This window comes from Ictidomys tridecemlineatus, chromosome 10 (assembly GCF_052094955.1).
Source record: "Ictidomys tridecemlineatus isolate mIctTri1 chromosome 10, mIctTri1.hap1, whole genome shotgun sequence".
Lineage (NCBI taxonomy): Eukaryota > Metazoa > Chordata > Mammalia > Rodentia > Sciuridae > Ictidomys > Ictidomys tridecemlineatus.
In genome coordinates this window covers 50,606,826-50,619,583 of record NC_135486.1, presented here as the reverse complement: position 1 = coordinate 50,619,583, position 12,758 = coordinate 50,606,826, and the positions used below count along the sequence as shown (strand labels likewise).

Genomic DNA, 12,758 nt, shown 5'->3' with positions numbered 1-12,758 from the left:
TCAATAGATGAGTGGATAAAGAAACTGTGGTGCATATACACAGTGGAATATTACTCAGCATTAAAAGAGAATAAAATTTGGCATTTGCAGGTAAATGGATGGAGTTGGAGAATATGGTGCTAAACAAAGTAAGACAATCCCAAAAAAACAAAGGCTGAATGTTCTCTTTGATAAGTGGATGCTGATCCATAATGAGGAGCGGGGAGGCATGTGGAAAATGGAGGAACTTTGATTGGGCAAAGAAGAGGGAGGGTGGGAGAGTGCCTGGGGAGGAGGGGCAGGAAACATGGTGGAATGAGATGAACATCATTACCCTAGGTACATGTATGACTTCACATATGGTGTGATGCTACATTGTGTACAACCAGAGTAATGAAAAGTTGTGCTGCAATTGTGTAAAATGAATCAAAATGCATTCTGCTGTCATATATACCTAATTAAAATAAATAAATAAATTTTAAAAAAGAAAAAGGAATTTAAAATAAAAATCTGTTAGGCCTGTAGTCAACCTTTTCCTAGTATTTTGTTCTCTGACCAACGCTCAGAAATTACTGGGTTTGGCTCTTATTTATTTTCCTAGGATTACAAAGAAGACTTTAAACTCGGCTTTAGAGTTTGTCTAAAGATTAACCTGTAAATGAACAGTAAGAAGTTTCAAAATGCTTTTTAGCTCTTAAAAAAACGAACTGGGATTTCATTAAGTTGAGATGGCTCCAATACCTTGGGTCTCTGTGTCAGCAAACCAAAACCCAATGTAAACAGCAAAATGAAGCTTAAGCTGAATCAGTTAAAAACTTCCAACTAACCTCTAACAAGGACCTTTCCACTTTTTACCAACTACACATTTTCCTTTTCTCGTTTCCACAAACACCTTATAAAAGTTCTCCTCCCTCCTTGCCCTTGATCTCAGAGGGCTGAACCATTTGCAGTCTGAAGCCACCTGATTCATGAAGTGTTGACTACGCAAACTCTCTAAAATTTTAATGTGTTTATCTTTTAACATAGTCTGTGATGTAGAGATTTTCAAGCTGTATTCAGGGATGATGATTATGCTATAAGCAGCTGGGAGATTTTAGGTGAGTCACTGAGCCCCCTCTTGGCCCAGGTTCCCTGTGAAATGAAGCATCTGTGAATCTCTGACAAAAAAAAAAAACAGGGAGGATGGAATAGTCTGTAGATGAGAAAGGGGAGTTTCAGATCCTATGAAACATTTAGCAAAGAATCCTACCATCCTGTGCAGAAAAAGTAGGGTGCATATCCATCTAGGTCCAGTCCACCTCTGAGCATCTGATCTCACCTGCTTCTTAGAGAAATAAGGAAGAGAGGATTGGTGAAAAGAGGGGAGAAGGAAGAGGAAAGGAAATGAGAAAGAGAGGGAAAGGAAAATGAATTAATGAACGAGCAAGTGTGTGAAGAAAAGATGCAGGAAGGTCTCAGAATGAAGATGATGGGTTATGAACACTCACTGGGCCTGTGAGGGGTGGATATGAGCAGAAGCTACAGCTGGCTGCATCTCTAGGTTATCTGGCCTTTCAGGGTGTTTTAGTTATTTCTCTGGAGAAGAAGGTGAAATCACTATGCCCCATGTCTGCAGCTCCATGGAGACTGCCGGAAATGTCTCAAACTCAGGAGGGCTGGTCAGGGCACTCAACATTGCTTTTTTTTTTTTTTTTTTTAAGAATTTTTAAATGATGTTTATATTTCCAGAAAGTGGGTGTTTAAATCAGAACAGAAGGGAACATAAAAATTTATTCAATTCCACCTTTTAATTTTATGGGTGAAGAAAACAAGGACCATATTTCATTGCATCATACTTGGAATAAAACTTCAAGTATCTGAAGACCTCAAAAACATGAGTGTTCAGTATTATTGACACCCTTTGCAGAACACTTCCAAAGAAAGGGAACCTGTTATGTCTGTGCTATTTTATATCTTGTTCTACATTGAATCTTCCCAACCGGATTGCAAATGTAACAGGGACAGAGATGCTGATGAGCTTCTTTGTTTTGCATCAAACTCATATTTATGCACACTGCACATGCTCAGAAACATGCAACAGCCCAGCCATACAATGTACATAATACCAATACCTGTGTAGCAGGCACACACTTGGCCATACATATGCCCACACATGCCTGGACTACACATATGTGCACACATGCATATATACATGTACTTTCACATATGCCAAGCCTTCAATACACAGTGCAAATGCTTGTTAATCTGCATACACATACAGATTAGACCAGGAGACCTAGACCAGGCTTGCAATGAATAATGCACGTCCCCTCTAAGTTATGTTGTCTGGGCCAGTCCACAAAGCCATGATTGATTTCACTAAACACATTTATTGTTATTAGTTGTTAGCTCTTTGAGACAAACCTACACATATTCTTGAGTACTTCAACCAAGGTCTAAAAAATTATAATAGGCTCTGAAGAAAAGTCACTTTTGTAAGAAAACAAGACAGCCTTCAAATACTTCTACCATGTAACAGCACTTCTGGGGGACTTATTCAGTTCTGAACATCAGTTGCTTGTTCTGAGGGAAGGAGAAATACCTGCTTCCCCCAGGGAAGAGGGGCAAAAAAGTAATAATCACAAGAACCGAAGTCAGCCTGTGTTCTATCCAACCCTCCCAACAAAGTGATGCTTGATAACATAATTCAATCATTTCACGGGTCTATCCTAAACTTTCCAAGATCTTCCCCCTCACTCAGATTCCAACCCAAAGTTTGAGCAATCACCTTCAAGGCCTCCATGATCTGTTCCCATGACCTCTGTCTCTCTCTAGTCCTTCTGACTCCTTCTGTTGGGGTCAGGAGGCAAACTAAACAAGACTTGGCACTGCCATTGCCTTTGCCTGGAATACCCTTTCCTCAAAGCAGATACACTCTCCTTCTGTCCTGCCGTCTCTGCCCAACCATCCTCTACAAACTAGCACAGCCCAGCTCCTCACTCTCCATCCTCTTACTCTGCTTTTCTTTTGCTCAAGATCCTCATCACTACCTGTATTATAATATCTTTGGATCCACTCACTAGGCTACAGGATCTTTGGGACCTGCAACAATGCCCAGCAGGTACTACTAAGTAAAAAATGCTTAATAAGTCTATGATGAATGACTAAATGAGTTTATTGAGCATTTACTATGTTCCAGGCCCTTTTCTAAGGGCATTACATGCTTTATCTAACTTAGTACTTACTTTATAGAATAGGCTTTAGTATTATTCTCATTTTGCAAATAAAGAAACCAAAGCTCAGAGAGGTAAAGTAATGTGCCCAAGATGACATCACAAAATAAAAATACTCATATATTCATCCACAAATTCCCTTTGTCCTGAGCTCCACATAGATTCTAGTAATAATAACAATTCTTACATATGTGAAGTTCTTACTCTGTTCTGTATTACTTTATGTAATCCTCATTTTTAGTAAATCCCATTATTATTCCCTTTCATTCCTGAGAAAACTAAAGCACAGAGAAGTTAAGCAGCTTAATCAAAATTCCACAGCTAATAAGTGGCAGAATCAGATTTGAACCCAGGCAAACTGAACTCACTCTTCATATGCCCATTAGAATAAGCTGTATTCAATCAACTTTAGGAAGTCCATAGCTTTCTTATCTTTAGACTCAGCATATCTAAAGTGCAAATATCTATTTTTAAAGAATTTCAATATTCACCTTACATCTGCTTTGACTTTAAAGCATTCATTATGCATTGTGAAGAATCAAAAGAATAAACAAAGAAAAGAAACAAAATATAGTTACTGACCTCTGAGAGCTCACAATTTATAAAAAAGTTGAGAACCCAAGTGAATTTGACCCAAAGCAGATGGGGTGACAAGTACCATTAGATCTAAATTGCATGCATATTATTATAAATCTGTCTCCCCAGAGGGGTGACATAGCTGAGCCTGAGTTATGTAAATGCATCTGTTTTCCAATGTGTGTGTGTGTGTGTGTGTGTGTGTGTGTGTGTGTGTGTGTGTGGAGAGAGAGAGAGAGAGAGAGAGAGAGAGAGAGAGAGAGAGAGAGAGAGAGAGAGAGAGAATCAATACCAAATATAATTTAGTCTTTGATCGTTCAAAAACCAGTAAGGAAATCTGTTAGTTCCTTGTATTGTCTTAAACATGTGGAAGGTAGAAGAAGTTGACCTGAATTTTTGATGACCCCAAGACCCACTCTAGAAAATGTGTGTGCATTTTAATACTGATTTTCAAAACTTCTCTATTTGTTTTTGTCTTTCTGCAGAGTAAAGGAGAAAAAAAAAACTCAATATTTGAACATTCGGATAGCTCAGAATCTGGAACATCAGAATTCTGCCCCATAGAGTGTCTTTGAGCACAATGCTTGGAATGCAGAAGATTCTCTAATGTGTGTTATCCCTCTCGTTCATCTAGACATCTTTCCTTAATATTTTTTCGCATGAGTGTCCTCTGTTGAACCAAGTTTAGAGTAACTTCCAACAGTGTGTTTTCAAACGGTGATCCTGATTGCTGGATCTGGTGCTCTAATGAGCTAAAACATGACCAGAGGGTTCCGCACCCCCAACTCTGGTAAAAGTTCACCGTTCACCGCAACAGCAGCACAAGCTGAGCATCCCATACAGGGCAGGCTGTAGCGCTTTGGGACAGTGTGGTACAGTGCAAAGGGCATAGGCTAGCTGGCTTTATTTCTTCTTCTTCTTCCCTTTTCCCTTTTTTCTTTCTTCCTTTCTTTCCATGATGCTGGGGATGAAACCCAGAGCCTCACACATGCTAGGCAAGCACTCTGCCCTGAGCTACACTCCAGCTGGAGCACAGGCTTAGAAATCAGAAAGACCTAGATTAAAATGCTATCACAACAGATATCACGAATGTTGCTTAACTTCAGCTTCTTTGTTTTCAATATAGGAGCCATACTCATATAAAGGTATGTAGCAAAGAGGCTGGGGTTGTGGCTCAAGTGGTAGTGCACTTGCCTAGCATGCGTGAGGCACTGGGTTCGATTCTCAGCACCACATAAAAAAAATAAATAAAATAAAGATATTGTGTCCACCTAAGAATAAATAAATAAATAAATAAAGGTATGTAGCGAAAGTGAAAAAGGTGAATATATGTATGCACCTCTGACAAAACGTTTAGCAAGTGACACCATCAAAGGCAGGAAAGAGGAGGAGCGGGGGTGGGGAGAGATGGAACAGTGGAAGGAGCAGAAAATTGAGACTATTTCTGTGAAATAGATTACTCCCAAACTTAGCAGCTTAAAACTACCAACATTTATCATCTCCTGCAGTTGCTGTGGGTCAGGATGTGGGAGCAGCTTAGTTGGGTGGCTCTGGCACAGGGTCTCTGGTGAGTTTGCAGTTAAGCTGTCGGTGGGGCTGCAACCCAGCCAGGGCTGGAAGAGCCACTTCCAAGCTCACTAACGTGGCTGTTGCCAGGGCTCAGGAGACTTGCTTCCAAGTTCACTCACATGTTGCTAACAGGCTTCATTTCTTGCCATATGGGCCTCTCCACAAGCTGCCTGAGACATTATATGGCAGTTGATGATCCAAAAAGGAGAAAGAAAGGCAGAGAGTGTGCCCAAAATGGAAATCGCAGTCTGTTTATAACCTGATCTTGCTGATGAGATCCAATTGCTTTTGCTATGCTCTATTTGTTAGAAATGAATCAGTAAGTCCAACTCACAGTCAAGAGGATGGAATTGACTGTATGAGGGCACAGATACCAGGATATGGGGATGATTTGTGGCCATTTGAGAGAATGTGCACCACACTTGCTCTCCTTCAGACTAGCTCTCTAGAGACTCAGGAACAAAGTGCTCACTGTTGGGAGTTCTGCAGTCTGAATGTATCTTCCACTCAAACTGTTATGTTGAAACCTAATTCTCAGTGCAGTAGTATTCAGAAGGGAGTCCTTTGTAGTTCATAGGAGCAGAGCCTTTATAAATGAGATTATGGTCCTTATGAGAGGGACTCCATCCACCCCTTCCTCCATGTGGGGACACATAGAAGGAACTATCTATGAAGCAGAGAGCCATCATAAGACACCAATCTTGATCTTGGGCTTCCCAGACTCCAGAACTATGATGAAGAAATTTCTATTGTTTATAAATAACCCAGTTTAAGGTATTTTGTTATAGCAGCCTGAACATACTAAGACTGGAGGTGTAGCTGTATTTATAATTCTGCCTGTTCAAGAGTGATTCTTTTTAATCCTGATTTCATGATACTTTGAAGTATGTACTTTTTTTCTGCAAAAAGATTTACTTCCACTTGGTTTCCAAGGCTTGGGAGAAGAAGCTGCCTGGGGGGAGAAGCTCAGGCAGAAAGCCTGACAGCAAGAGGAACGGAGGGACTCTTTAAAGGCCTCCAGGCAATGGAGGACACTAGTCTTGCTTCAGCGTTAACTCTTCCTAGAAATAGCACCCAGCCTGCGGAAGATAGTCAGGTGATAGTCTCTCCCTCCTCCTTCTCTTGTCTTTTTTCCAGTTTTGAGGATGAATCAGGGCCTCACACCTACTAGGCAAGTACTATACCAATGGGCCACACCCCACTACCCCATGTGTTTTCTTCTAAGAGTTTTATAGTTTTAGATTTAACATTTAGGTTACAGAACTGTTTTGAGTTATTTTCTGTATATGGTATTAGATAAGGGTCCAATATCATTCATTTGCACAAGGAAACCCAGTTTTACCAGCACTATTTGTTAAAAAAAAAATTCTTTTTTCCTTATTGAATGATCTTGATGCCCTTGTTGAAAATTATTTAAGCACATACACAAGGGTCTTTTTCTGGACTCTCTTTTATTCCATTGGTCTACATGTCTGTTTTTATGCCAGTATTATACTGTTTTGATTACTTTCTGGTAAATTTGATAGCTTTCTGGTAAATTCTGAAATCAGGAAGTGTGAGTTCTCCCGGGTTTTTTTTTTTTTTTTCAGAATTTGTTTCTTTTCCAGGATTATTTTGGATACTCATGGTCCCTTAGGAATCCACAAGAATTTGGGGATAAATCTATTTATTATTCTATTTCTGCAAAAAAAAGAAAAATATTACTGGGATTTTGATAGGGGCTGTTTTTAATCTCTAGAAAAGTTGGGGTGGCATTGACATATTAGCAATTCTCCACTTTATTTTTAAAACAATGATATTTCAATGTCATTTGTTTTAAAAAGTGGTACATTTGACCATCAAAAAATCAAAAGTGAAAATATCAAGGATTGGTGAGTCTGGAGATTTCGTAAACCCCTGGTGAGCTTGTAAATTGCCACAACTACCTTTTAGAATAATTTTGGAATATATGATAAAATACTTAAATGTGATAAATGCCTTGAAAAACCCAAATGTACTAGTTTTTACTGCAATAAAAACTATCAAATTTCAGTGACTTGAAAGAACAAACATTTATTTCTCATCCATGTTATTTGAGAACTGTAGGTCAGCTGAAGCTCAGCTAGGCTAAGTTGAACTCTACTGGGCTTGATTGAGTGGAATCTATGGAGTTCAGCTGGGTTTCATGTCTTTCCATTCAGCAACTCAAGTGGAAGAATTGGTTGGTATCTGAGATAAGACACACTTATGATGGAAAATAGATGGTCAAGGGAGAAAAAGTCAAACCATGAAAATATTTTTAGACCATATGTCCCAATGGGTCATAATGCATAATGATGAAAATAATATGGTATACTATAGCCCACCTTCTTGGGTAAAATTACTTGCCTTCACAAGCAAAATTTCTCCAACTTATTTCCAAGACATTTCAAGAACCTTACCCAACTAAATATCAGGCTTGAAGTCCAGGACTTTATGCCCTGTACATCAGGCTCAGATATAATCCTTCTCAAGTCATAGGAGACTCATAAACTAAAAGGACATATTATTTAGTCCTCATATGTCCATTACACAGTGGTAGAACCAGATAACAGCAATTAACACCACAGGTTGAAAAGGGGAATGAGAGGCACAATGGTCCTCTCAGTGGCCACTGATCCATAGCAATTCTGAAACCCTGTTGGGCAAATTCTGGGTGTGATGGGGGCGGGGAATGTTTGCTTCAGTGGAAATATATGCATTACTTAGGGAATACCCCTCTACTTTATTTGATTCTGAGTCTAGGGTGGTTCAGTGTCTTTCATTGCTTTTGAGCTTTTCTACAACTTTGTAAGTTGTAGATATATGTCAGTAATGCAAAATAATTCTTATCTATAGACATGCCAAAAATTCTGCCCAGTGAAAGTTCAATTGACTTCCCTTCTCGAGAGTGGAAAAAGCGAGTTTTGTCTCCATTTGCACATTCCTGATCTATAAACATATCTGCTCTTTACATCCTTAGCAACATCTGCCTAGGTTCCTCAAAATAATGATTTAAATAAAATCTTCTAACACATGTTCATTTTCTGTCTGTATGACAGGCATGATTTTACCCTTTAAAAAAATCCTCAAATAAGGAAAGGATGCTTTTGGACTGGGAGTACCTCTTTTTTCATTTTTCTCCATAGTTCTCCGCTCTACTCTCTTCAGTTTCCATCACTTTTCTAGCCATGAGTGAGGAGAATATGCTCTGCTTTCTCAGCCTGCTCCCTGCCTGTAGAAAGTTAGGAGTCCAAGGGTTGTTTTACCTCTTGAACTATCACCATCTCTATTAATCCAGACTGGTAGCATTATGGCAAAACAGTTAGGGAACTCCTGTTTTGCCATCTATTTGATTTCAGTTGGCTTCATTTGCCAATAGGCATACCCACCATTCTTTCTGGGACTTGTCTTTCTATCTCTAAACTAATTATAGATATTTCTGCTTATTCAGTGTCTGTAGGTCCATGCTATCAGTCTTTTTTCCCCTGAGCTGTTTTGTTCAATTCAAAAGAGTTCCTGGATGGCATTTTAATCCAGTATATGACTATTATGCCTTTGCCCCCAGGCTGTGTCTTGATTTGAAATGCTTTAGCAATTGTATCTTTCAATCCTGAAAGTCTCAGAATATATGGATTCTCTTCTATCACCTCCCCCAACACCTTTAAACTATGTTTTCAAATAGATCAATTTGATTTCACCAAAATTAAGAAAACATTGTTAAGAGAATAAAAAGACAAGCCACCAACTGGAAGAAAATATTTATAAATAACATTTATGATAATAGACTTTTATCTAGAATATATAAATAACTCATAACTCAACAATCAAAAAAACATAATTTTGGGGTGGGGGATATAGCTTAGTTGGTAGAGTGCTTGCCTTGGATGCACAAGGCCCTGGGTTCAATCCCCAGCACCACAAAACAAAACAAAACAAAACAAACACCATTTTTAAAATGGTATAAAAATTTTGAACAGATATTTCACCAAAAAAATTCAGTTGGCAATGAAAAACCAGCCTCTACCTCAGATCAAAGCCTGTCCAAGGAAGGGGGTGTGACCCTTGTCCTTGGAAAGACCCACAGAGCACTCCTAGGCATATACCCACCCTGCTGAGTTGTTTATCTACAAATAACAGGAGAGATCTGTGGAACCAGCTGTCCCTGACTCAGTCAGGCTAGGTGAGGACCCATAGCAACCCTCTAGCAACCACCAATCAGCATGAGACAGGGAAAATACCTGGGATGCCAGATGACCCCCCAGTAGTTTATGGTGGTTGATAACATGTTGGGAAAACATATAGTTCAGCAAGTACACCCCTCGTGGCCTAAACTAATCAGTTCAAACGAATCCCCCTCTTGTACTAGCCAATCACTTTTACCCAACTTGTTCCCGCCAGTGAATATGCTAATCATGTTTTAGAGTTGTTTCATGATTTTCCTATGGTGTGTGATGATTTGCTAAGAGATTCTATGATGTATGTGAAGTCCCTGCCTTTCCCCAAAGAGTGTATAAAACTGCTGCAAACCCTGGGCTGGGGCCTCTCAGCGTCACCAGTTGCTGTGTGTGTGCACTGAGGATGGAGCTAGCTCGCAATAAACACCTCTTTGCTGCTTACATCGATCTTGGTCTCTGGTGGTCTTTTGGGGGGTTCTGAATTCAAGCATAACAGTAAATAAGCATATGAAGATGTTTTCATATAGCATAATGGGTCATTAGGGGAAAGAAAACTAGCCTTGAGATATCATTACTTAGTTATTGGAATGGCTAAAAGTGAAAACACCAATAATACCAAGTGCTGGAGAGAATGCAGAGCATTTGAAGTGCTTACACACTGCTGGTAGAAAAGTAAAATGTACAACCACCAAGGAAATAATTTTCTTATAATTTTAAACATATAATATCCTGGATCCAGCATATTATCCACTCCTAGATATTTATCCAAAAGAAATGAAAACTTAAGTTTACATTAAAATGTTTATAGTTACCTTATTTGCATTTGTTCTAAACTGGGAAGAATCCAAATGTCCTTCAACAGGTGAACTATAAATAAATTTCTGGGTATTACCATCAAGTAATACCTAGAAATAAAAAGGGCCAAATTATTGATAACACAACAACATAAATGACTCTCAAATGCATTATGCTAAGTCAAAGATGCTAGACTTCAAGGCTACCTATTAGGATTCTATTCATAGGACATTCTGGAAAACTTAAATCTCTACAGTGAGAAAAGAAACGAGTAAGCCTAAGTAGTGGGGCTGGAAGCAATCAGCTGACTTCAGAGGATAGTTGCAAATTGTTTTAGGGTGATAGAATGGTTCTATAGCTTGAGTTTGGTGATAGTTACACAACTGTATGCATTTGTCAAAATTTACAGGCCATCCACCAGAAAGGATGAATTTTACTGTGAATAAATTATACTTAAAACAAATAGGTAACTCCTCCCAAGCTGGCACACAACAAGGAGGCCATATTCAGCTCGTGTGTCAAGACTGTGAAGCACAACAGTGATAATAAGGCAGATGAGTTTGAGGCCAGCATCTCCCGGGCTCTTTTGGAGTTGGAAAGGAATTCAGACCTCAAGGCTCAGCCATGGGAGCTGAACATCACAGCAGCCAAGGAAACTGAAGCTGGTGGCAGTTGGAAAGCTCTCATAATCTTTGCTCCAGTTTCTCAAAACTGAAATCTTTCCAGAAAATTCAAGTATGGTTAGTACATGGATTGGAGAAAATTTTCAGTGGGAAGGATCTCGTTGCTCAGAGAATTCTGCATAAGCCAACTCTAAAAACCATATAAAACAACAAGCAAAAGCATCCTAGGAGCCACAATGATAGCTGTACACAATGAAATCTCTGAGGATTTATTGTCCCCAGGTGAAATTGGGTGAGAGAATCTGCAAGCAACTGTAATGCAGCCAGCTGATAAAGTTTTATTTGTACAAAGCACAGCAGGGCATTGTGGGTCACAAGGTTGAAACTTTTCTGGTGTCTATATGAAGCTCACAGGCAAGGATGTTAATTTTGAATTCCCAGAGTTTTAGTTGTAAATAAAAATGACTGAAGTATCACTCACACTAAAAAAAAGAAGCAGCAGCCAATATTTCTTTTTTGTGTTTTAATAGGATCTTATCAAATACAGCTAAGTACAACTAACTCATATTATAAACATTTGGCTTTGAAAGTCTTCCCTGAAAGCCACAAATTTATTACATACATTTTTGACAGTTTTACCAAATGAACTACATAACATAGATTACCATGTTGGCTGATGCTGGAGGTCTAAGCTATATATTTTAGGTTTTATTATGGCAGCAACTTAATCTTATGGTTCTATTAATGTACCAGTCAGCTTTTGCTGTAGCAACAACCCTCAAATTCCAGTGAATTACAACCACAGACATTTTTTCTTTCTCATGTATCCCAAGGGCTGTGGTTCTGCTGATCTTGGATGGGTTTGGCTGGGCTCATTTGGACTCCATGTATCCTCTCATACTACTCCCAGGGTAAAGGAGCAGACACTATCTGGGGCATGGGGTTTTCATAATATAGGGCAAAACCTCAGTAGAGGAAGAGCTGAACCACGGAATACCCTGAATCCAAATACATTGATCACACACGGCAAAAGTTCCATTTACCAAAGCAAATCACACAGCCAGGCACAAAGTCAATACAGTATGGAAGAACACTGCATTTTTTCCTAATACAGGTATGCCCTGTATTAGGGGAAAAAAACTAGGAAAATATCAATATCCACCAGAGGGAAATGAATAAATAAAATATTGTGATCATACATGAACTATTAACAAAACTGGTTAAAAAGTGAATGGGCTATATTCATATCCATTTGTCTATGTCATTATAGATTGCAGCTGTTTGTGGTGCAGTGCATGTAAAGAAAGGTGTCTTTTTTTTATCTTGAGATTTATTCACACTTGTTAAAAAAAAAAACTTAAAGTTTGTCCTTCCATTGAAGGAAATTCTGGATTGGCCCTGTCTTCAAGGATAGCCAGGCCATATCTACTTCCTTAACAAGACTCCTATAATGCAAGAATTAAAATCAAGAATTAATAAGTGGGATGGATTCAAACTAAAAAGCTTCTTCTCAGCAAAAGAAACAATCAATGTGGCGAGTAGAGGGCCTACAAAATGGGAGCAAATTTTTACCCCTCACACATCAGATAGAGCACTAATCTTCAGGGTATATAAAGAACTCAAAAAGCTAAACTCCAAAAAATAAAATAAACAAATAACCCAATAAATAAATTGGCCAAGGACCTGAACTGACACTTTTCAGAAGAGGATATGCAATCAATCAACAAATAAATAAAAAATGTTCATCATCACTAGCAATTAGAGAAATGGAAATCAAAAGTACTCTTAAGATTTCATCTCACTCCAGTCAGAATGGCAGCTATGAACAA

At 38.8% G+C, this 12,758-nt stretch overlaps 1 pseudogene; it reads left to right on the top strand.

The window, feature by feature from the left end:
* Positions 1 to 4,526: 4,526 nt before the first annotated feature.
* On the top strand, positions 4,527 to 11,378 carry LOC101956171 (small ribosomal subunit protein eS7 pseudogene; annotated as a pseudogene).
* The last annotated feature ends 1,380 nt before the right edge of the window (positions 11,379 to 12,758 follow it).